The 25,850-nt window shown below is 38.6% G+C and overlaps 1 protein-coding gene and 1 long non-coding RNA gene across 2 annotated transcripts in view; one reads left to right on the top strand and one right to left on the bottom strand.

Moving 5' to 3' along the window:
• The first annotated feature begins 211 nt into the window (after positions 1 to 211).
• Positions 212 to 8,357, top strand: LOC310740846. The gene is made up of 3 exons (XR_014537772.1): positions 212 to 455; positions 5,490 to 6,118; positions 7,995 to 8,357. It is a non-coding gene; the product is annotated as an uncharacterized lncRNA (long non-coding RNA).
• The window catches only part of nbeal1 (neurobeachin-like 1), a 306,006-nt gene continuing 285,025 nt past the window's right edge, over positions 4,870 to 25,850 (bottom strand). The window contains exon 56 of the transcript XR_014537349.1: positions 4,870 to 4,929. The gene's annotated coding sequence lies outside the window, so the exon portion shown is untranslated. The remainder of the gene's footprint in view (positions 4,930 to 25,850) is intronic.

Below are 25,850 nucleotides of genomic sequence, written 5' to 3'. Positions count from 1 at the left end.
TAAAATACATTTAAGAGTTAGTCATAAAATCTATATAGTTGGTCTGAATCTGGGCGATGCAGAGGTTAAACCTGTCTTCCCCTGTAGGCATCAGCATCATAGGTGGGGTAAAGGGAGACTTTGTCTAGCCTTACTGTCACTAGAACAAAGTCGCCTGCTCTTATCTGTCCTTCACAACTATTCAGACGCCACAGTGGTCCGAACTGGCCGGCCTCCTGCACCGCACTGATACACAGTGAACGATAGAAACAGGAGACACGACTCTCTCTCGCCTGCTCTCTATCACTCTATTTCCATTTGCGCTTTGACTTTTCTCTCATTCTCTCTCCCTCTTTTTCTCTCTCCTCGGATAGTCGTGCCGGATCGCCATCTTATCACGTCGTTCTGGTTGACCTCTGAAGCAGTGCGCCTCGAAAAGAGAAGATTAAGGAGTGGACCAGCTGAGTCATTCAAAGGTAAAAGAGCACCGAAAATGCCAAACTTTAATAAGGCCACCGCCACAGCAGCTGGGTTTGAAACCACACCGCGATTCTGACTACAATTTCTTGAGTTCAGTTCAGTGCAATCATCAGGCTTATGTTGCTTATTCGCTCTATAGTGCTGTGTTTTGTGAGTCGATTTGGAGTTAGTAGCCATGTCCTGAAACAAAAAAGAATAGTGGGTCTACTCTGGAAAAACCCCCACACACTTTTTGATGAATGTATTGTAGATTGAGTATGTGCTGTACCAATATTTTAGTTTGATTCAGTTCATTTTTATGTATTACTCTTTGAAAAATGGACTTTCTATCAAAGCAGCTTTACAGAGATAAAGCAGTAATAAAATAATGTATACATTTGGTTCTTATATTTGTAAGTTTGTTTCGATTGAGTGAGCCAGTGGAGACTACGGCAAGAAAAACAATCCTTGAGATGATATGAGGAAGAAACCTTGAGAGGAACCAGAAGGCAACAAAAGGGAACCCATCTTCATTTTGGTGCGACCGAATGTCCATTCATTATAGTATCATTGTTACTGAGGTGTGCAGTGATAAGTGATTAAATGCAACCTATGGTCCTGAGCTATTGTAGCAGATTGTTGACACTAGATCCATCCTCAAAGCTAATGTGTTTCTTAGTAATCTCATAGATCCCCAGGCTGTTGATGCGAAAGCATCCCAGCTGAACAGAGTGGCTTCCGATCAAAGAGATCCACATCCAGAGGCAGGGTACTGGGACAAACCAGGCAGATCTGAGAAGAAGAAAGGGACAGAAACACTGGTCGCTGGTACAGTACCTCAGGATCAACTTGACAGATAGAGAGAGAGAGAGAGAGAGAGAGAGAGAGAGAGAGAGAGAGAGAGAGAGAGAGAGAGAGAGAGAGAGAGAATAAAAAAAAGAGAGAGGGAGAGAAGAGGATTGACATGGAGATAGAAATAAGGATGATTCAATATTGTCTCTTATTTTCATATAAATCTATAAGGATAGTGTCACCTCCATTACTTCTGTTTTAACCTAATTGAATGTATAGTAATCCCTCGTTTATTGCCCGCGATAAACGGAAAAAACAAAAAAAAAACAGTAAACGGACGCCACCCCAAAAATGCTATTTTATGAGTACAGTACTGTACTGTAACATTTTACTTCAGTTTATAATTAATAATTGTATTTTTATTAATACATTTTATTATTTCAACATAAAACTCAATAAAAACAATTCCCTATAAGTTTTTTGGTCTATTGTGCTCTCCGTGAGAGACTGGGAAAATCAGCCAAACTAATTAGTTATGTGGTAAATGCATGTATTTGATTTGCTGAATTGATGTTTTTTAACCATTTTAGACGTTCATTCCAATATATATTTTTATTATCCACTTTTGAAGTGAGAATACTATTATGGAAATACTAGATGTAGGTAAATGTCAGCTCATCACTGTGCTGGACAACAGATTTCCTGTCGTAAGTGCTCCACTATAATACTACTGCAACTACTATAGTATTAAAGGTATTTTTGTTTTTTAGGGTGAGTGGGGCAGTTTCCAGCCTCATGTCCTTTATAAATGGAATAGCATTAGCTTTGAAGTACTGGCGGCATGCACGCTGAACAGATAACGCCAGACAGGTGGCTGCGATTGTTTCTTTTCAGATGACAGTGATGGTTTGTGACAGGGTTGGAAAACGTTTGGCGATGCTGGTGCTAAGCTGGTGCTAAAAGCTGGCCCTTATTACTGTTTTGAATTCCTATTTAAGTCGGATGTAAATTATTGCACGTTTGCACATGATATATTTGGGGGTGCTGAACCCCTCTGGTATCAACTTACTACAAGCCAAAAACATGCCTGTTTTAGAACTCTTTATTGAGTTGTTAATAAATGATAATTACAAGGATGACTGGGATGGAGAAATGTAAAGCTTGTGAAAGACAGGCTTTACAACACCGTTTGCACATTTTCTGTATATGTTTACTAGTACACTCTTGTTTACAGTTCTCGTTTTTGGACATTGTACTGTATAAGATTATACAGTAGGTATAATAGTCAGCGCTATTTTGTGTTTTCATCTTGTGTTGTCTTTTTGCACTGTCTTTTGTCTTCTGCACGGTTTGCTTCATGTGGCGAGGACAACTTACATTAGTCCTTGTTTTGTTATGTAGCTTTATGTTGTTTTATGTATCACCAGGGTTCTGAAGGAACGTTGTCTCATTTCACTTTGTACTTCGTCAGCAATATATGTTTGAAATAACAATATAAAGTTTCTTGACTTGGCCACAATGGTGAATATGCTAAAACTAATATCTTAATATCTTTCTCAAAGCAGTGACACATCCCATGGCCCAACCACATCCAATAAGCTCTCCCAGAGGCATAATCATAAAGGTAAGACCAGGGGAGTCAAATTGCCTATGCACCAGCTCAGACACTCTGCCTTCAATTTTCCACCAGGCATTATTTCACATTCTTAGAGACATTATGACCATCTATCTCCGAGGCATCAACAGTTCATACTTTTGGAGGGGACAGGATAGCAAAGTGTGACCCTGCATTGATTACGTACCCCATGCCTCTGGTGTTCGCAATAGTAAGATGGATGAAAAGGTCTCAAGTTTAAAAGAAGCTAGACATGCAATAACACCGTGTGATCCAGAATTTGGAAGGGTGACAAATGAAAGGCGGCCTTTATTATCGCATGGAGCCACCACAAATATTTGGAAATGCTTGATGGCCTTGTAGAAAAATATCTCTTTCATCATTGTTTGGGTTTTGCTTACATTCTGGACGAAATATAGACAAAATACGGATGAAAATGTCTCCCATGTTTGGACGTTCTCTAATAAAGAGAGAATCTATGACTAGGGAACATGGGGGGATATAAAGCTGTGCCCTGGAGAGAATAGCTATTGTCAGGAAGTAGCACATCTTTGCTTTGTGCTGTACAAAGACTTTTGCAAATGTAGTAAAAAAAAAGTCTGCAGTGGATCTGGTCTGTGAGTTTGGTTTATCAGCCTTTTAGTAAATTTTTTTGTAATTTATTTTGTAGGCCAAACCAAACTGTCAAGCGGCAGAGAAATCTGCAAGTGCAAGGAGGCTTTATTGCAAAAATCGAACAAATCCAAGGTCACAAAAAAAAACACAGTGTATACACAGAGACTTGTGATGAACAAACAGTTTGAACAAATTGACTTTCAAGGCGGAATTGGAATAATAAAAAACATAACTAAAAACCAGAACAAGAATCAGAATAAATCAAAACCAGAGATGATGCATAAAATACAAAAGCTTGGTAATGTTTAAGTAAATTTAGACCAAAACTTTGCAATTGTACTGTATGTTTCTGATGAGTTCAGGAGTGTGAGATGTGTATTCTGGTAAACATCAACATCAATGGAATAGAAATGTGGATTATTAGATATATATTAGAGTCTGGATTGGCCATGCTGTGATTTAGTGGTACATCCTGGGAAATAACTACCATGGGAGCCATGCTTGAATCCGGTACTGACACAATGCATACAAACTAGGGGTGTAACGGCACACAAAATTCACGGTTTGGTACGAACATCGATTCCAATTTCGAAACAGTTAAAAGGAAAAAATTGCTTGTCATTTTTTATAAACACAGTTTATTATTATTATTATTATTATTATTACCATTTGTGAACATCAACATTTACAATTTTAAAAACAATTTAAAAGTATAAAAAAATAAATGAATTAATTTAATAATATTTTATAACATAAAATCTAATTAATCGAATAAACTATTATATTGATTCAATTGAGTAATCGATTAAATTAGCATAAATTACATTGATTTTTAGAATTAAATGAATGGAAAAAATCAATTCAATACTTTATATTTGTTAGACCTTTTTGGGTAATACAGATGTGTATATAAGTGCACCAGATTTCTTGGTGTACATCTGGCAGAGAACTTTACCTGGTCACTCAACACCAGCTCCATTACCAAGAAAGCCCAGCAGCACCTCTAATTCTTATAAAGGCTGAGGAAAGCCCATCTGCGTCCTCCCATCCGGACCACGTTCTACAGAGGGACCATTGAGAGCATCTTGAGCAGCTGCATCACTGCCTGGTTTGGGAGCTGCACTGTTTCGGATTGCAAGACCCTACAGAGAATAGTGAGAACAGCTGAGAAGATCATTGGAGTCTCTCTCCCCTCTATCATGGACATTTACACCACATGCTGAATCCGCAAAGCCATCAGCATTTTGGACGACCCCACAGAACCCTCACACACACTCCTCACCCTCCTGCCATCAGGGAAGCATTCGGGCCTCACATCCAGACTGTGCAACAGTTTTTTTCCCTCTAACCATCAGGCTCCTCAACACACAGAACTGAACTCTACATAACACACATACACACACACACACACACACACACACACACACACACACACACACACACACACAGACACACACACTACATTGTTCCTAAACTATACAACCTGAACTCAACACACACTCATTACTCATCTCAATCTATTTGACCACCCATATTATATTTATATTTAATCATATTATACTGTTACATGCTTTTTTTTGCACCTATTGACTGCTGCTGCTGTAGTTTTTGCACTACATTGTATTTATGTTTAGAAATGCACTCTTGTTTATAATCCTCTATTGCACATTACTGTATATCATAGTACACAATAGGTTTACTGGTCAGCTCTATTTTGTATTTTATGTATCTGTCCCACACTGTCTTGTGTTGTCTGTCTTCACTGTTTGCACACATTCACTCAGGTTTGTTGACAGTGGTGTGGTGTGTCGTCTCTTATCCCAGAGATCCCTAATGTCTGTTTTACTTTTTGGTTCTCCCTTTTAGTTATGCTGCCATAGCGAAGCTTGCAAGAGTCACAACTGCACAGAGTACTTAACTGTCATACAATAATAAGGACATATAATAATCCATATCCTTCTCTTCCTGTCACCCCTCCTCCCTCTCTCTCTCTCTCTCTCTCTCTCTCTCTCTCTCTCTCTCTCTCCAGTTCAACATGCTCCTGAGGTTCCAGTGAACAGTGTTCGTTCCCCTCTTTCCTCCTCGGATCTGCCCACTTTGTCATGGGCTGCCTCTGGATGGTGTTCTTTTCGATTGGAGGCCACTTGGTTTCTCCTCAACGCCCTTGGGATCCATAAAATTACGGAGTAAGAACAGGAGCTTTCAGGATTTGCATTTGGACTGTAGTTAATGCCAACAGTGTGCTACACTGACTGATCACCATCACTGCACACCTTAACATCGTTTATCTGTAATAAATGGCCATTCGGTGCTACCCAGATGGGGACTGGTTCCCTCTTGAGTCTGGTTCCTCTCAAGGATTGTTCGTTATGCCATCTCAGGGAGTTTTTTCTTGTCACAGTCGCCACCAGCTTGCTCATCAGGGACAAACGTACACTTATAAAGAACATTAAAAGTGGTATACAAATAAAAATCAATTGAATTGAACTAAACACTGAATATGTTCATGATGGTTACATACATAACCTGGAGATGTTCCCCTTCAGGAACTCAAGCTGCATCACAAATGCTTTGGGAATGAGAGTCCAATCAAGCTACACTGACCAATACCTGCCTAGTGTGGACAGGCACAGCTAGAGCGAAGGACAGAGGGGTCAGGTGTCACGGGGTGACAAATAAGCGGAACTGTTCCTCCCCATTCTTGTTTCCGGTGGGAGCGAGTTTAATGTAACACCAGAACAGTTCCGGGTTTTTCCGTGTAAACAGGCTGACGGAGCTTGCTAATGAGGGAATGAGTGGCAGCTGGGCAATGAGCAGAGATTGGGCCACGAGGGGTATGGATTTGTGAGGGGGATTATAAAAGGATCCGGTTGATGTGCAGCAGAAAAAGAAACTTTGGAGCGAAATCTTTGGGGTTGATGCAGACTGGAGGAAATCTTTGGTTGTTGATCTGTTGATCCCGTCGAGCAGTACACGAGAGGGCAGATCGTTAACGGACGGGAAAGACTGTATGCAGAGAAGGAAGAGCTGGAGAGCAGTGGTATGATTGAACTGCGTTATCTCATCGAACAGATAAGTGTTGTCTGCCAGTCCTATTAGGAAGTAAATGCCTGTAGTGCCCGCTACCTGCTATGATGTGGTGAAGCCGCCCCGACGTTCAGTGAGTTCTGTTGTGAAGCCTTTCAATGTCAGTTGTGTTCCCATAGTCAACCACCTACACAGCTTGGATGTACAGTTTGTCAGTTGAGCGGAGAGAGTCGGCCAGGACCACGAGAGGAGACCCTATTCACTGTGAGTTGATGTGAGTCGCAGTGCCTAATGTGAAGTGAACACGTGTGATCATTTGAAGTGACTGAATTGTGCACTGGTGTGGAAACTATAATTTTGTGTCTGCCCGTTCTCCAGTTGGCTACTTGTGGGCTCTGAAGGTCAAACTGAAATTAATTAACTGCTGTGTGCTGAGCATATGCTGTACAGGAATGCAGCTCCATTCTGTCTGAGTTGAAGAGGATTTATGAGAGATCTATGCATCGCTGTTCTGTGGTAAGAAGACCCAGTTGTTGACTGTCGAATCCTGTACTCACCACTGTTGTTCTGTGAACCTAGAGGAACTGTCCGTCATTGAATGCTGCCATCACTGTTCTGTGGTAAGAAGATCTAGTTATTGATTGTCAAATCCTGTACTCACCACTGTTGTTCTGTGAACCTAGAGGAACTGTCCTTCGCCATTGAATGCTGCCATCACTGTTCTGTGGTAAGAAGATCTAGTTATTGATTGTCAAATCCTGTACTCACCACTGTTGTTCTGTGAATGTAGAGAAATTGTTCTCTGCCAAGGGAGGCGGCCATCACTGTTCTGTGAGGAAGTTACTGTCCGCCGCTGTATTTCAACGGCCGTTGGCTTGCAGAAGGGGAGTGGCCCCCAGCTAGTGGGTGCGTCCCGTGGAGGGAACGAGAGAGTTTCCCGGTTGCCATCTACGACGGACTATTGTATTGAGTCAGATGACCCCCTGCCCGATCCTTCCCCCCTATCCCAAAAAGAGGTGACACTCAAATGATTGATGCTGTCCTGTGAGAAGAGTAACCCTTTCCCTTGTTGTCAATTTCCTACCAGTGCCTGCCACAACCCGTATCTCCGGTTGAAGAGGAGCCGCTGTGCGGATCCTCACCTGTGTCTGCTCCATTACTCATCTTTGGCCGAAGAGGAGTTGCTGTGCGAATCCTCATCGGTGCTTGTTCCATTACTTACTTCCGGCCGAAGAGGAACTGTTGTTTGAACCCTTACCAGTGTCTGCTCCATCGTTTGCTTCTGTCCGTCTGAAGAGGGATCGTTGTGCGAACTTCCCACGCCACCCGGTAAAAGAGAGAGGAGGATCAGTCGGTGGATTTTAGTTTGAGATTGGACTTATTTTAACTAAATAAAATACAAGTTTTTGATATTAATTACCTTGTCTGGTCTGTTGGTGTCTCTGGGTAACTCCTCGAGGTGGTACGTTGTGAAGGGGAGGGAAGGCCACCCCGGCCTGTGACACAGGCGTGGCACTGTTGTCGAGGCTATAAAACCTGACAAGGTCAGCACAGTCGACCAGCCCTCAGTGTTGCAAATGTCCTGCAGGGAAACTCCAGAGGACAAGGCAGTAGAGGCAGCCATATTTCTGACCTCTCCTCGGAGGGCCATCGCAGATGTTCGTCCTGGCAAACTCTCTCCAAAACTCCCTGGAGCAACGCAAGTGTAAAAGTGTACAGGCACGGTTTTGAAGTCCCAAAATTTAGAGGTTCAGCTGACGCAGATCCAGTATAGAACACAACCCACCGTCCTTTTTGAGAACTATGAAGTACTGGCTGATCAATGGCCACCTTCCTCAAGCGAGTGTTCACTTCTTGTTCCATGGCCAGAGCCTGCGCCCAAGTAGCCCTACGGGGGGATGTGGGAATCGATGGAATGCCGTTGAATGCTTTTTGGCCTCCTGAAACCTGTCGTGGACCGCATTAACAGCATTGGCAAACAGGCCGACCGGCACCATCGGGGAATCCAGGAGGACAGCCCAATGAGTGAGTGAGTGAACTTAATATGTCTCTCAGTAGAGACAAGGGTGGCCAACGGCCATAGCTGTCTCTTTAGTAGCTCTAAGTGCCAGGTCCGTAGCACAGCGGAGCTCACAAACCTGATGACCACCCGAGACATCTCCTACGTCTATCTCTCGCAGCAGATTGGCCTGATAGGCTTGCAGCACAGCCATGGTGCACATAGCTTGTGTGTATCCCCTCCGTGATATAGGAATGCAGGGACGAAAGCAATGCTTCGTTTTCTTTTGTCGCTTTCAAAGTACTAGGTTCGGGCTTTGTCTCGAAAGTAGGAAAAAACTCTCCTACCTCCTACCAGGCAAACACACACAGAGTGCTTCCTGAACAACACAAGGTGCTGGTTTCACTCCATGCGCATTTAAACTTCATGGTCGTGAGGTCGACCCCGCCGGTGATGCTGCGCTTTCCATTGGACTGATTATACATGTGACGCAGAGCTTGGATATCGTGGAGGCATTGACGCAGCTTGAGTTCCTTAAGGGTAACTCATGTTTTAACTATGTTCCGCACATGTGCACCGAACCGAAACCCCTGTACCAAGACTGTTCGGTAAAAAAATACATGTACCGTTAGACCCCTAATACAAACAAAAAATTATTGCTTTATTTACAAATGTTTCAGTAGTACTGATGTTCTCTGGACTTAATTGTATGTTTATATTTGTCATTTAGTCAAAAATAAAACAGCTGATATTTAGTCATGTGCACAAACCTCAATCAAAGAAAATGCTTGCAGAGATAACTGAATGGCAAAATTGCTTTTCATGGAGTTTTAGGAATGTAACTAAATATAAATCAGCTGTGCCATTTTCAGGCTAGGATGCAGACATGGTTTCCATGGTAGTATTTCCCAGAATGCACTAGAGTATCACAGCAGGGTCAATCTGGACTATTTTTGATCATCCATAACCTCTAATCCCATTCAAGTTGATGTTTACCTGACTACTGTTCTCAGACAAAAAGGGTAGGGGTACCTCAGTGGTGAACATTTCACATCACAGCACCACCAAGCTGCCACTCATGGGTCCTTGAACAAGGCCCTTATCCCTTACTTTCTCAGTTGTTTAAAAAGCTAACTGTAAGTCGTTCTGGATAGGAGCATCTGCAATAAATGTAAATGTAAAAAAGGGAAATACATTGCGAAAAAATGCCTCCTTTGCATGGTGTATGGAAATCTAAAATAGTGTGACCAAATACCTGAAGACTGAAATAAATAAGCGTTTTAAACTAACAGTGAAACCCTTCTCGACATCCATTCATATCCAGCTTGATAAATGAGGCTCACTAAACATCTTTATTAAAATCCATGATCCGAAACAAAAACACGATCCAAGCAATAATTTGAAAACAAGTACACATAAAAATGCAGGAGTTTAAAATGGAAAAACAAAATAGAGTTAAAGATCAGCAACCATTAGATAATTTGTTTTTTATACTGAGGAATATTTATGATTTTCGCAGATTATCTCTGTGTACTCAAGTAAAGGTATGTGGAAACCCATTCTCCTTTGTGAGCTGTGGTCCCAAATCCCATACTGGCATTACCACTCTCACAACATTTCTGGTCTTTACTTTTTTTCATGTTTCATCCCAGTCTCATAGTTTTACATTCAATAGACACCCTTATCCATATTATTCAACCAAGCAGTTGAGAGTTGCTTAAGCCTGGTAGCTTTGAAGTCCTGGGATTTGAACCCACAACCTTCCAATCAGAAGTTTAATTCAATTGAAGTTTATTACTATAGCACTTTTCTCAATGGACATTGTCTTAAAGCAGCTTCACAGAATGTAAAAATTATAGAATAAAATTTACTTCTATTTAAATTGATTTATTTATCACAGATGAACAAACCTGTGACAAAGGAAAAACTTCCTTATAGATGGTATGAACCTTGAGAGGAGCCAGACTCTAAAAGGGGAACTCATCCCTATTTGGGTGACACCAAGAATGTCGTTATAAATGATTAAAACATAACACTGGAGAGTGAGAAATATCATGAGCCCTGGAGTGTGTGATTATGAGTAATCTCCTTTCTACAGTCTACAGTCAGATGGAGTTTTGGAACCAGGAGCTCCTAAGGGACTAATAAATTAGCTCATTTATTTAGATATCATTATAGATTCAACACCAACTTCTTCATGCCTGAGCCTTTAAATGTTTACTGATTTATAAACAGCATATGTCGAATGTTTTTTTTTTATTATTATGGTTTAAGTAGTTGTTTATCCTTGAAGTCCAATGTCTGAAATCTGAATAAGGTGGAACACAACTTGATCTGGAGCTGGTGCAACCTCCAGATTCCTTAGGTTCCATGCGGGGTCAGCATCTTCTATTTTCTTGAGGTGGCACACAATTAGAGCTAGCCAACTCTCTGTATGCCTTGCCCTGGATCAACCTAGTTGCAATAGACCTGTCTGGACTGTGGTTTACATCACAGGGTTCATGAAAGACTAATTGGAAATACAGTGAATCTATATGAGAAACCTGAAAGGAGGCTTGAAGGATGGGTTTAGGTTTTGAACCTTTGTGCTATGTGTAGCTACAATGACTTACTAAAGAGGTTTGTGCAGTTTTCTGCAATTGGCAAAACCAACCTGATACAGCCAAAACGACTGGACCACAGTGCATCATTCATATATAGTAGGCAAAAATTATTTTCTTAGTGTAAACTGCACACTAGGTAAATATTTTTGGATTTATATAAAAAGCAGAATCAGGATGAAGCATTTAAAGTACAAGCTTCAGTTACTGATTTTGTTATCTGGGCTCCTTGATTTTGCAGTGTTGCAGAGTAGAAAACAGTCAGGAGAGAAGAGTTTTTTTTGGACGCATTGCTGTTTTTACACAGTGAAGCAGAGCAGCCCCAGGCCCTGTACTGAGATCTGAGTTTACTTACTGACTGACTGGGGATTTCAAATAAATTGCTTTTAGATTAAAGTTGTTCTATATAGTTTGACATAATATATAACATGTACAGCTTGAGTAGGTTATCATGAGGGACCTTATATGGGGATAGATAGATAGATAGATAGATAGATAGATAGATAGATAGATAGATAGATAGATGGATAGATGGATGGATGGATGGATGGATGGATGGATGGATGGATGGATGGATGGACTATTAGGCATGAATCAATCATATTAATTAAAATCTTAAGTGTATAGTTGGTAACAGTGTAAAGGGAAAGAAACTGGGAAGAAAAATATTCACCAAGACAAAGAAAGAAAGAGAAAGAAAGAAAGAAAGAAAGAAAGAAAGAAAGAAAGAAAGAAAGAAAGAAAGAAAGAAAGAAAGAAACAGTAGTGACTGAGATGTCAATAATGTTTATGAGAAACTTGGATAATAATAAAACTTTAAGGAATTACAAGTTAATTCACCAATCCAAATATGTCTTGAGTAAAAGTTTTCGAGTATCTGATTTGAACAATACTTGAGTCTTCGACTTGTATTGAACGTAGGCTCAAAGATGCACTAGTCCTCAACACTGACATGTTAGTGAAAAGCCAAAAACTGTTTATTTGTGAGGTTTTATTTCTTACAATACAAATTATATTGTACACTAAACACCGCATCAACCGTCCACACAACAGAATCTTTAAAACACCAGAATGAAAAAAGAACAAATAAAATAAAATGGCGATAATCATATGGTTTCTTCTGCAGGATATAAAAAGCTACACAGATAAAAGCTTCCATGCAAGATGCAAGTGGTCACGGTAATAACTTTCATATTCAGTAAATCTAGAAAGTAGACAAAAATGACTCAAGTAAAGTGCATTTACTTACTTTACACCACTGAATTTTATATTTTTATTCAATATTTAAATATTTATTTATATTGGTAATCTATTTCTGTAAGGCTGCATTGTAAATAAACTTATTTCCGGCTTCTCCCGTTAGGGGTCGCCACAGTGGACCATTCGCATGTTTGATTTGGCACGTTTTTACGCTGGATGCCCTTCCTAACGCAACCCTCCCCATTTATCCAGGCTTGGGACCGGCACTAAGAGTGGCTGGGGTCGGTTCCCTGACCGGGGGGATCGAACCCGGGCCGCAGCGGTGAGAGCGCCGCATCCTAACCACTAGACCACAAAACATTAATAATAATTCATTCTTGCGAAGTATTGATATTTTAGTGGGTCTGTTTGTTGCTGCAAAATAGATGTAATAAAATATTACAAATCATTGTTTGAATGAATAAGTATATAAGTATATAATCTTCAATGAAATGAAAACTGGGTTCAGTATCCAGAAACGGTAATGTTAATATAAGTCAATAAACGCTCATAAGCTTGCTATAAGCTGTGCCAAGTCTTTTAATAGAAGAAATCTACAGACCTTGTGTCCTCATATCAACTTTATGTAAGTGATGGAGAAATAATGTCAGGATATTATATAAAGCCTTAAACAAAAAGAAACAGAACAGCTGCACCATAATCCTCCTTCATGGACCTCCATGGAATAAGAAGGGATTTTGTTACTGGATGTAACATTTTGATTCCTGACAGCTTACAATTCTCATTTCTGTGCTTCACAGCCCAGGCAAGCAGCACCATGTGTCCCACTACAGAGACAGCATATACATGTTAATATCAACCAGGACTTTATTAGGAACTGTTGCCACTCATATCAGTTTGAGAAGTTTAGTAATAACAATGTGAAATGTCATAATATTTTATTTATAATTTAGATTAATTATACAACCCCAAATCCAAAAAACTGATTGGGACACTGTGTAAAATGTAAATATAAACCAAAATGCAATAATTTGCAAATCTCATATACCAATATTTTATTCACAATAAAACATAGAAAACATCAAAGCTTTAAACTGAGGAAATGTCATTTTTAAGGTAATTTGTAATTTGATGGCTGCAAAAAATCTCCAAAAAAGCTTGGACGAGGCAACGAAAGTCTGGAAAAAAATAGTGTTATTACAATTAAACACTTTTACAACTAATTATGTTAATTGACAACAGGCCAATAAGATGTTTGGGTATAAATAGTGTAGAAGAAGTTTATAAGATTTGCATTCTGTTTGAAGTTACATTTTACACAGTGTCCCAATCAGTTTTTTGGATTTGGGGTTGTATATTATAATATATCATTCATTATTCTAGTACCAAAACCGATTCTATCCTGCAGATGTTTATTACATTTATATTTACATTTATAACAGGTGGCAAATGTTCCTATCCAGAGAGAGACTTATAGTTATATCATTTATGCCACTGAGGGTTAAGGACCGTGGCTCAGCAGTGGAAGCTTTACATTATATTTACATTTATGGCATTTGGGACATGTCCAACTTTCAAAAGTGCTCTCAAGTTTTTATCAGTAAACATATCATGACACTGGCTTGTTAGGACACAAAGTAAGAATGTCATTAGTCTAAAACTCTGCTGGTTGGGAATATAGAAACAGGAAAAGTGCCAATTTAAGCATTGCTGTACTAATAATAATCAGTAATGTAATCAGTTGGAACTTACATCAAGTTTGTTTGACTACTTTGGTACGGGGAAAAAGAAGAGTCTTCAAGCAGGTCTTCCTTGTGCCCTGAGAGGAGGTGGGACCAGTTAAGAATAGATTTAGGATCAGCAGATAAGTCTAGCTGCACAGTGAGGATGGGAGAATTACGATTTTGGCATTAGGTAGACACCCTTTATAGTTTACTGTATTGTTTTCCTTACTTACTTACTTACTTATTCATCTTATTTATACAACTGAGCTCAGGAGCAGCAGTTTGGTGGCACTGGAAACTAAACTCATTACCGTTTGTTTAGAAGCCCACCATTTTAACTACGATGCTACTACTAAGGACTATGTATATTATGTGAAAGATTCCAAATCCAAGTGCGTATCTTTAGAATGTGTCTTCACTCAAATCAACTGAAGATTCATTTTGTCCATTCCTCACATACCAACCAACCATCTTTTTCATGCTAGGATTAAACTAACTGAGCAACTCAAGAACTTTGAGGATGAAATTGGACTGTAATTAATATTAACAGTCTACTATAATAGGTCAGGACCACAGGGTGCATTCAAGCGCCTATCGCTGCACACCTTAACAATGATGGAACTGTAATGAATGGACATTCGGTGTCACCCAAATGAGGATGGTTCCATTTTGAGTCTGGTTTCTCTCGTTTTTTTTTCTTTTCCTATTCTTCTTAATGCCATGCCAGCTTCTATAGATATGTTCAGTATGCTTTTATGGATATGTTCATGACAAAAGCTAGGTTTAGTTATACAAATATAAAAATAAATAAGATGAATAAGATTCAATTTTTCTAAAAACAAAAAGGACTAAATTTAATTAAATTCCTTTTCCAAAATATTACGTTTCTCAAAGGGGTAGAAGTAGTACAATCCAGCAAAATTGACAGTATTTATTGGATTTTGGGTTCTGGCAGGATGGACATTTGGGGAATTTTCTCCTGATCTCTCAGGGAGTTTCTGCTTGGGGATAAACTTACAATAATAAGGAACAAACTTATACAATGTCCACTGTTAAAAAAACAAAAATAAACCGAATTGAATTGAACTAAAAATACTAGAACTAAAAAGTTGTTATAAATGTGTCAAGCTTTAACATATAAAAGCAGTCAGTGGGAGACTTTTTGATTGAAAGTCAGTGACAGACTTTTTGATTGACACCACCAGCCATAAACATGTACATTCTAAATTTCTCAAAAACACAAAGCCCTGGGGTTCAACCCTATAAACACAACAACAGGATGATGGTATAAATCTGAGGCTGAAATTATGCAGGGAATAATGAGCAACACAGGCTCCATTTTAATATATAGCAAGGATGGACACATGCTGAACAGCTTGCAAATAGATACACAATATTAGATGGTAAATTTGATATGGCTCATTGGCAGAATGCACCAATATTATATAACAATGAGTTTCAGATGATGTCAGCTGCTGTAGTGTACAAAGCCTAAGAAAGATTTCCGATCTAAATGCCACCTCAGGCATTGCTCCGGAGCTCATTATGTGCCAATCGATCATTTCAGAGAGTTTGTTTATCCAAACATTCTTTTTGAGCATTAACTTATTTATTTGTTTGTTTATTTAGTTTCAAATGTGTTTTTTTTTAAATAAAATATATTTTAAAAATTGATTTAAAATATTATTTAATATTAATATTACAAATATTTATTTTTGCAGTATTCATCCTATTTTTATAGCATTTAAAATAAAAACTTATATACTAGGCATAATTAAAAAAATGTATTTAAATCAAATATTTGTTTATACTATTATTATTATTATTATTATTATTATTATTATTATTATTATTATTATTACAATGGTTTGGACATGTGCAGAGGAGGGACATGGGGTATATCAGTAGAAGAATGCTGAGGATGGAGCCACCAGGAAGGAGGAAAAGAGGAAGCCCAAGGAGGAGGTTTATGGATGTGGTGAGGGAAGACATGCAGGTAGTTGGTTTAAAAGAGGCAGATGTAGAGGACAGGGGGGTATGGAGACGGATGATCTGCTGTGGTGACCCCTATTGGCAGCAGTTGAGAGAAGAAGATTATTATTATTATTATTATTACAAAGAAAAAGTAGATGACTTCCAAAAAGGTGAGTGAGTTCTTCCTAAAAATTAATTAAAGAGTTCATAAATGAAATATCCCATGTAGGCCTGTATGGAGTGGATTTACCATCCCTCCTGTTATTACAGTCAACATCAGCAATTCATCTTAATTTGCTTGTGAAACTCATATAATCATTTTTATGGCTAATAATCAACCAAGGATGCACAGTAGGCAAGAGAAAAAAACTCGGTCCTTGCTATTTACCACTTTTGGCTCCACCCTCCATTCATAAACCAATGCTTGGCCACGCCCCCTCTTCCACAGCCATTATTTGTCCTGAAGTTAAATGTTATTACTGAAGTATGATGAAAGTTTACTTGAGTATTCTAAAGGGAAAATACTCGGAGAAGTCATTTTGACTAAAATAACCCGCATTTTCATTTAATTTTTTTCATTTATTTTGTTTTATCCCAACAATAATTCACATTATCTTGCACAGTGAATGACCAGTTTCAGAAATATAAATATTTATATAGTTATTTTATTTCATTAAAGTTTTGTTCAAAATATGCTACAATAATATACAAAAAAATAACATTAATAATAACATCCAATAAAATATATCATATAATTTAATTTATTACTATATATTCACTATTTGCATTGTGTTTGTGTTTTATTTTTTCAATAGACCAGCTCCTCTATATCTCCATTGTCAGTCTGGCTTGCGAAAGGGTAAGTCAGTACCTCAAAATAATTAATAAAAGAGTTAATAAATGAACTATTCCATGTAGGCTTGTATGGAGTGGATGTACCATAACCCCTGCTATTACTGCCAACATCAGCTATTCATCTTAATTTGCTAGCGACACTCATATAATCGTTTTTACGGCCAGTAAATAACCAAGGATGCGCAGTAGGCAAGAGATAAAAAGGCAGCTCATAAAGCCATTGCCAAGTGTGAATCATGAAGTAGAAAGTGCTAGTGTAGACATTAGCCGTATATGGGCAGGATTAAATTTACATGAGGTCCTGGGGTAATTTGCGATTTTACAGGTGCTCAAACCTCTGCGTATTTATTTCTGTGAAGATGGGCATTGTCTGTGTTTTTTTCCGTCCTCCTCTGAGAAAATTACCGACATTTTAGAAGTGCCTGAATGCACATGTCCGAGATTGTCTTTGCGATTGTTGCCTCGTGTTTAGTCTCAAACTCTTTATACATCAATGCCCCTTCCTGAGTAGTAAAACAAAAAAAATACCTTTACTGTTGTTTTATTGTATTTTTTTAACTGTTTCTAAAAACTTGTGACGATAGTTAGGACCAGGATCTCCTCTCAACTTAAGTGCCTCTTCAGTTGCTTTGGAACGCCATGTTCTAAATAGAGCATGATCACATGACCACATGACCCAAACATCTAGGTTCACAGACAATACAAACCACAAAAAAATATTGTCTGGATGTGTTTTATTACAGAGACGGCAATAATTATTGCAGACATCCTAGTAACAAACTAAATCCTAAATAGAGATTTTCATGTATGATAAAAACCATTAACAAGGCCAATATTACATACGCCTACATTTGAATAGGTACCTAGATTTTCTTTCATTGTTTTATATGCTTTATTTAAATATGCTCATGTCTCAACAGTGTATGGTGCAAATAAAGCCAAATCAAGCAATAAGTTGTGTCTATTTTGCGCATCAGTTTATCGTTGTTGGTATAAAAATTTAAGAAAACTAGTTGGTCAATCGGACCAAATGACAGCATCCTAATACCCTGGATAACTAAACATATTGCTGATGGAGGACAGGTAATTGAGCAGTCAAGTCTCACACATTCAGAAGAGGAGAATCCCGACGTGAGCCGATGTTAGCATTGCTGAAATTTGGAGCGGTTAGCTTAGCCTAAAGACTAAAAATGTCTGCAAAAATGTATTCAGGTCAGACCATTTCAACCAGTAATTTCATTTCCATCAATGGACGGTAAAAAGTTCAGAAAAGAACGGTATGTGAATTATGAATGGCTTGAATATGGTTCTGCCCTTGATCGTGCTTTTTTGTCTATAAAATATATGCGAAACACAAAGAGCCAGGAGAGACTTTCGACGGCGCGTGTAGTGGACGCCATTTAGCCCCTCAATAAGGTCGGACGTTGTTATACACGTTAAATTGCCAAAAGTATTGGGTCACCTGACTTTTCCTGCTATATGTGGTTCTTTTCCAAACTGTAACCATGAATCAGGAGGCACTCAATTGTACAAGACGTCTTTAGATGCTCTTTAATTATAATTTTTAAACTTGGAAACCCAAACCTGTTCCACCATTGCGATCCCCCTTTGCACAAAGATCTTCTCCTTGAAGATCTTGTTTACATGCTTTGGAGAGAAAGATCTTGATTGGCCTGCTATAGAGCTCTGCTCTCGTCCCTACTGAACACCTTTGGGATGAATGTGAGCGCTGATTGTACCCCAGGTCTCCTTACCTACACCTGCCTTTCATAACACCCTTGTGGCTGATGAACACAAATATCTATAAGCACCCTCCAAAACCTAGTTAAACATCTTCCCAGAAGCGTGAAGGGAATTATAAGAGCAAATAGAGACTAAATGTGGAATGCAATGCTAAAAGATCACATACTATACTCATGACCAGGTGACCCAATACTTTTGGAAATATAGTGTATTTAGCAGTGGCCTGCTAAAGAGCTCTGACCTCAACCGTATTGAACACTTTTAAACACTGCCTGCACTCCAGGCCTCCTGACCCTACCTACATCAGTACCTGAATTTACTAACACCCTTGTAGCTGAATGAACACAAATCTTCACAAACACACTTCAAAATCTAGTGGAACATCTTCCCAGAAGAGTGGAAGATATTCTAAGAGCAAATGGGGAAGATTAAAAACAAAAACTATGTAGGTCCCGTCTCCACAAACTTTTGTCCATATAGTGTACCTGCAAGGGTTTTTGTGTGTAAATTTTTAGTAGTAGCAGGAAGGAAATAGTGTATGGTAATTGGCTAGTTATTAGTTTCTGGAGTTTGTGTATGAATGGACACAAGTATTACAAGGGAATTATGTTGCAGTAGCTGGTGCTTAAGATGTAGGTAGAAATGAATATTTAATATGTTTACTATTTACATGTTCTATAATACAATTGGAGTTGGTATCAGGGAGGTGTGTGGTAAGCAGTTTATTTCCTGTGTAGGTATTTGTAATTATATTGTGTGTAAAAGGTAAGTATGGGGAAATATCAGGTGTTTAATATTTATTTCTATTTTGTTAAAAACTTAGGTAGTATCTGGGCAGCGAATTGGAATTAATTGGTGTTTTTTGGTTATAAAACATTAAAAAAGAGAGTCGGCATTTGGCAAATCGAATGTGTTTAAATCAGGGAATACGAGTAAATACAGTATCTAGTTTATTGTGTAAGTGGTTTCGTGGGTGAATCCCAGGTAGTAATATGAAAACTTGTGGCATTTTTTAAATATCAGTTTCTGTGTGTAAAAACATCTAATAGGTAAAATGTCTTGTTGTGTTGTTTAATATTAGTATATGTATGTGTAAACTAGTTTATTGTGTAAGTGGTTTCGTGGGTGAATCCCAGGTAGTAATATGAAAACTTGTGGCATTTTTTAAATATCAGTTTCTGTGTGTAAAAACATCTAATAGGTAAAATGTCTTGTTGTGTTGTTTAATATTAGTATATGTATGTGTAAACTGCAATACACAGCTAGGGAAATGAGGGGTAAAAAGATGGTCTTTCATTTGTATTTTATCTCGACTACATTTTTTTCTCTGCACACCATACCTAGCGGCAAGGAAGTGTGTGGCCTCCCAAACATAATCATCTCCAGAGTCCATGAAAGTCATGGCTAGCCTGCAGTTGGCTACTTTGAACTCCTCCACATGAGAGGACATGGGGAGTTGCAGCTGGCCACATCTTGTGTACAGCCCAATTGATGTGAAGCTTGGAGGGATTCCAAGCCACCTACTAAGGTGCTTTTTGATTATTTTCTTTTCCATTCCCTCTGTATTGTTATTGGCAGCTTGTACACAGTCAGCAGCCATATCAATCTTAGCAGCAGGCCATGCTGGTAAATCCATGCCTTCTATTTTCCTGGCAAGCCTTACTTGTTGGTCTTTCTCAGCCAGTCCTTTGTTTGCTTGCAAGGGGTAGACGACTTCTCTTAGATGTTTTATTGTAACATAATTTTCATTGTTCTTGGTATGTGAAGATTTTCATTCTTTTTTGGTTATTTAATGGAATTTCTTCCGCTTGAACCAGCAACTTGAATGTGTTGGTTAGTTCCCCATTTCTGATCATCAGACTCTTTAAACAAGGCTTTAAGACCACCCTGACCACCCTCAGGAGCCACTATGCTTGAACATGAGTTGAACTGGTAATAGTCAAGTCTTCCATGAACCTGCTAGTTCCTGGTTTGTGGACTCCTAAGGCTATTCTTGCTTGTTCATGAACAGGGATCAGATTGTAACAAATTGCGCCACAGTTGTTGGCACCATCTCTTACATTATTACCACACAACTGTAAGTCCACCCTTCTTTTTCTTACCTTTGCTGATGGTTTGGTTGAGAATCCTAGTACATTTAAATCTTATTTGTAATTCCTTTGCCTAGTAATGTGAAAAATGTTTCTGTCTCCATTTCGGAGGGAGATGGTGCTGAACTGTTGCATACAACCTCAGTTTCAGAAAAGTTGGGACCATATGCAAGATGTAAATAAAAAACATGTGCAATGATTTGCAAATTTCATAAATCTATGTTCTATTCACAATAAAAAAAAAAAACATACCAAATGATTATTATCAGAATATAGAATGTTTCAATGCAAAAATAGGTTCATTTTAAACTGCTGCAACAGGTCTCATAAAAGTTGGGACAGGGCCATGTTTACCAATGTGCAGCATCACATGTTCTGTCCATATACATCTGGGAACTGAGCAGAACAGTTGTTTTGGTAGAGGAATGTTGTTCCGTATTTGTCTGATACTGTATGTGTCCATAGTTTTCAAAAATAAATTAAACATTTTATTAGTCTGACCAATTTGCCTCAATACATGTTGAAATAAGCATTGGTCTAGAGAGGATGGCAGCGTTTTTGGATGTTCACCCATGGCTTCTTCTTTGCATTATAGCGTTTCAACCTGCATTTGTGGATGACATGGCAAACCGTGTTCACAGACAATGATTTCTGCAGGTGTTAATGATCCCGTTCAGCAAATTCCATGCGTCTTTCAAATGCAGTAAGCGCCTGAAGATTACAGGCATCCAATATTAATTAAGATTTATATCTTTTTATTTTTGTAAACTTTTAATGAGAGTATGTACTGTAAATAATGAGATATTCAACTGTTGTGCAATTTTATGTTGAGGAACATTATTCTAAAATCGTTCCACAATTTGTAGACAAAGTCTTTCACAGATTGGTGAAGCACTACCCATCTTTTCTTCTGAGACTCTCCAAGATACACTATTTATACCCTCAAAATGTTTCATTTATATAACGCTTACTTTTTCCAGACGTTTGTTGCCCCATCACAAAGTTCTTGTGACGTGTTCCAGTCCACATTTGATATGTGTTTTATGTTTTATTGTGAATAAAATATAGGTTTATGAGATTTACAAATCATTGCAATCTGTTTTTATTTACTTTTTACACAGTGTCCCAAGCTTTATGGGGTAGGGGTTGTGTGCATTCACTGGTTTAACTGTCAGGGCAGTGACCACTAGTACAAAGCGGAAGTAACTCAATCATACTTTATTGATGTACAGAAACAAAACCAGAGTTCGGGAGAGTTACGCAGAAATCCGATTGCAGGTTGAATGGTAAATGTAATCCGCTCGATTGGAATGCTGGCGATCTGGGAGATTCAGAACCATGAGCATAAACCAGCGGGGAATGCTAGGGGACGGGAATCCGGGAGATCACTTGCATGACTTTGTAGATCCGATGGCCTGAGAGGTGGAAACTGAAACTTATAAAGGGGCACGGGAATGAGGAACAGGTGTCGGTGATTATCGCGGGGAGCGGCAGAGAGAGCCTCCGAGGGGGGCGTGGCAGGTGGATCCCTGACAGTAACAAAAAACTAACAAGTGTCTGTTAGTATAAGTTGCAGGTAGGCATGAGTAAATATTTGATGTTATACATGTAATATAAATGTATTTGCACATAGTTGTGTATAAATTGCTGGGTTCAGCAAATTTGTGGTATTCACCTTGCGTTAATATCATACACATGGAAAATATATTTCTGCAACAAACTGAACAACGCTGTATTATGACGATACTTTCTGTCATAGCCAATGTGTTTTGTTTTCTATGCTTGATCATTTAGTTGTGTTACAGTGTGTGCAATAATGTTTCTGAAATCTAGGTCTAACAATGATGTGCATTGCCTCTATTTGCTCCAATCTGCCTTTCTCTCGAATTTCCTGTTGGTTTGCTCAAACCGGAAACAATTGTTCTGTATGCTCAGGCCAGTAAAGCTGATTCTGATGTTTTATGGATAGATATAAATAATGTTAATGTATATTTACATTTATAACATTTGGCAGATGCTTTTATCCAGAGCAACTTACATTTATTTAATTTTTACAACTAAGCAGCTATGCGGTTAAGGGCCTTGCTCAGGGGCCCAGGAGTGGCAGCTTGTTGAGGCTGGGATTTGAACTCGCAATCTTCAGATACAAAGTCCAGTGCCGTAACCACTAAGCAACCACCTCCCTATTTAAAGACTAGTGTTAGTGTCCATACTGCAGGGAAGTGTGTTGTAACTAGCTGGTGTTTAATATGTAATTATTAATATCGATGGTTTTATTTGCAGAACGGATTGTGTAAGTAATGTGTAATTGGTGAGTTTGGGGAATTGATCTGGTGTTTTAATTTCTCTTTGCAGGTAGTCACATGAAAGCATCTGGTAAGTAGCTGGTGTTTGATATATTTGGCTCAGAAAATAATATTCCTCCTCGCACCAATCGATATACATGCAAGAAAAATGGGCTTAAGTCTAAGGATCGCATTTATCTGAGACAGGCCTCTGATTTAGTATACACATCTGTATGAATAGCTGTTGTGTTTGTGGTCATAGCAGAGATCTGAATACCAATGTGCACAAATCCTCACTACAGGCACAAAATACAGGACTAGTTTCACAAACATCTGCTCCACTCGAGCTACCTGCAATTCTTCAAAACATTGCAGTTTGCAATAACTATGTTTGATACACGATTGAATGAACAAATCGACTGTTTGCATAACATTGTTTTTATATCAACACAGAGAACAATAACTGATCAAATATTTGTATCTTTTTTTGGTTTAATTAAAATATATTACAATTTCAAATCAAATTCAAATCAAATTGTATTTGTCACATACATACAGAGTACGACATGCAGTGAAATGCTTTTTACGACAGTCCGGCATAAGGGAATAAAAAGAGGAGAAAAATGCATTAATTTGCATAAATGCATAAATTTGCCAATTAATTTGCCATTATTTTGCTAATAAATGCATTGATATTTATTAAATATTTAACCTTTGGGAAAACAGTACACACGTTTGCATTAGAGCAGTCCAGTGCATTATTAATATCATACTTTATATTCAGTATATTCAGTTCAAAAGGAACTCTATCTGTGTGTTGGACAGTATTGGACAGAATTGGACAGTAAAGGACAAGTTTATTCATTCACTCCCGCTTATCCGTAATTCGGGTCGCTGGGGCAGCAGTCTAAGCAGGCCCCCGCCTTCGACTGCTGCCCAATCCTCACAGCACCGTCCCTTACGGTCCCTCCTGCAGGTGGTGAGCCCACGGGAAGGCGGCCCCACGTCACTCCGACGTCACGGACCTTGATATTTCCCTCGTAAGGGACCCCCGGAGCATAGAGGGTTAAGGGCCTTGCTCAAGGGCCCAAGTGTGGCAGCCTGGCGATACCGGGGCTCGAACCCCAGACCTTCCGATCGGCAACCCAACTTAACTGCTGGAGCCACCACTCCCCTCATCTGCTCTGTGGACAGATGAGTACAAATGCGACATTTTTGTCTCTTACAGAAAAACTCTTACAGGAAAGGTTGAAGAATTATTCTGAGTGAAAGGAATAGTGAAAAACATTGCCACCATTCTATACTTTAACTCCATGCAATTTAATCTGGACTGTGGCTCATTGGAACCGACTTCACCATACACTAAGACAGTGAGCTATAGCATATGTCCAAGCTGTGTAAGTATTATTCAGTGAGCAAACAGTCATCTGGAGTGATATCTATATTGCAATTTCCTGCCCAGTCACCGCACTTAAATCCTATTGGACTGCTCTGGGATGAACTGAATCAAAAGGTCGGAAAAAAAAATCTCTAGATGTTGAGAGTGTGTAAAGGCGATTATTCGTGCTAAAGGAGGGTTCCATTTTATTTTACATTTACATATCTTTACATTTCAAAAAATTATTTGGACAAAGTAAATCCTAATATTGTTACATAACCCTAGTTTGTTGCATAGAAACAAAGAAAACTGCATGGGACTCTCAAAAACTATAAAAGTTGAGATGATTTCAAACTTTACCAGGCACCTTATATTATATATATATATATATATATATATATACACACACACACACTTTTTTTTTATAAGTCTGACTCATGTTCATAAACTTTATTTCAGATTAATGAATTAAAAATAAGTCTCCATTTACCATGACAGAAAGCAAATTCCCCACATCAGCTCGTCTTTCAAGCTCAGAGCTCAAAGCACCTGCACTGTCAATCACACCAGATTCATATTTCATCTGCCAGTTTTATTAGAAAAAAAAAGACTGGCATTTTCTTGTATTTCATTGTTAAAATGAAAATCATTTGTGCCAAACGTGTTAAGATTGGCAGACCTGAAACGATCATTTAAATATTACTTTTTGGATATTTTCCATTTTCCCCTGCAAATCTTTTTCACAGTATAAATCTGAGTCCTCAAAACGAACAGGTTGAGATATAATGTTTTAATATGTCCTCAAAGATTTAACAGCTAAAACTAAGGTGACTGTTAAACTTGTCATTACAGAGTTGAACATCTGCATCCGTTTGAAGTATAGCACTCAAATGATGAAAATCTCCCAGGAAAGAGAGAGAGAGAGAGAGAGAGAGAGAGAGAGAGCGAGAGAGAGAGCGAGAGAGAGAGAGAGAGAGAGAGAGAGAGGTTTAGCCTGTAGTGAATTTTTTTTCTTTAGTTTTGTGTTTTGTTAGCATCCTTTTTGCTACATGAAGCTGTGAATGCATCTCCAAGATCAAGTCACAAGAAGGTCTGGTGTGTCTCCCAGCAGTCTCAAGAGAATGGAGGAGATACAAGAAGACAAGCAATTACACAAGAAGTTGAGCAGGGCCATAGAAGGGCAACAGCCCAGGAGAAAAAAAATTATATCTGCTTTTTTGTAATTTGTCAGAAACAGACTTCATTAAGGTTTGCATGAGGGCTCGACATTCTGTGCTCACAGCCCAACACCATGCAGTTTCTATAGCATTTGCAGGTCCACTATGAGCCTTCACAGATTAGAATAAGTTCCCACTAAACATATGATAGATAGATAGATAGATAGATAGATAGATAGATAGATAGATAGATAGATAGATAGATAGATAGATAGATAGATAGATAGATAGACAGACAGACAGACAGACAGACAGACAGACAGACAGACAGACAGACAGACAGACAGACAGACAGACA

This window comes from Silurus aristotelis (assembly GCF_946808225.1).
Source record: "Silurus aristotelis genome assembly, chromosome: 2".
In the NCBI taxonomy this organism is placed as follows: domain Eukaryota; kingdom Metazoa; phylum Chordata; class Actinopteri; order Siluriformes; family Siluridae; genus Silurus; species Silurus aristotelis.
Note: the sequence above shows the minus strand (reverse complement) of the source record. Positions and strands in the feature narration are given on the sequence as shown.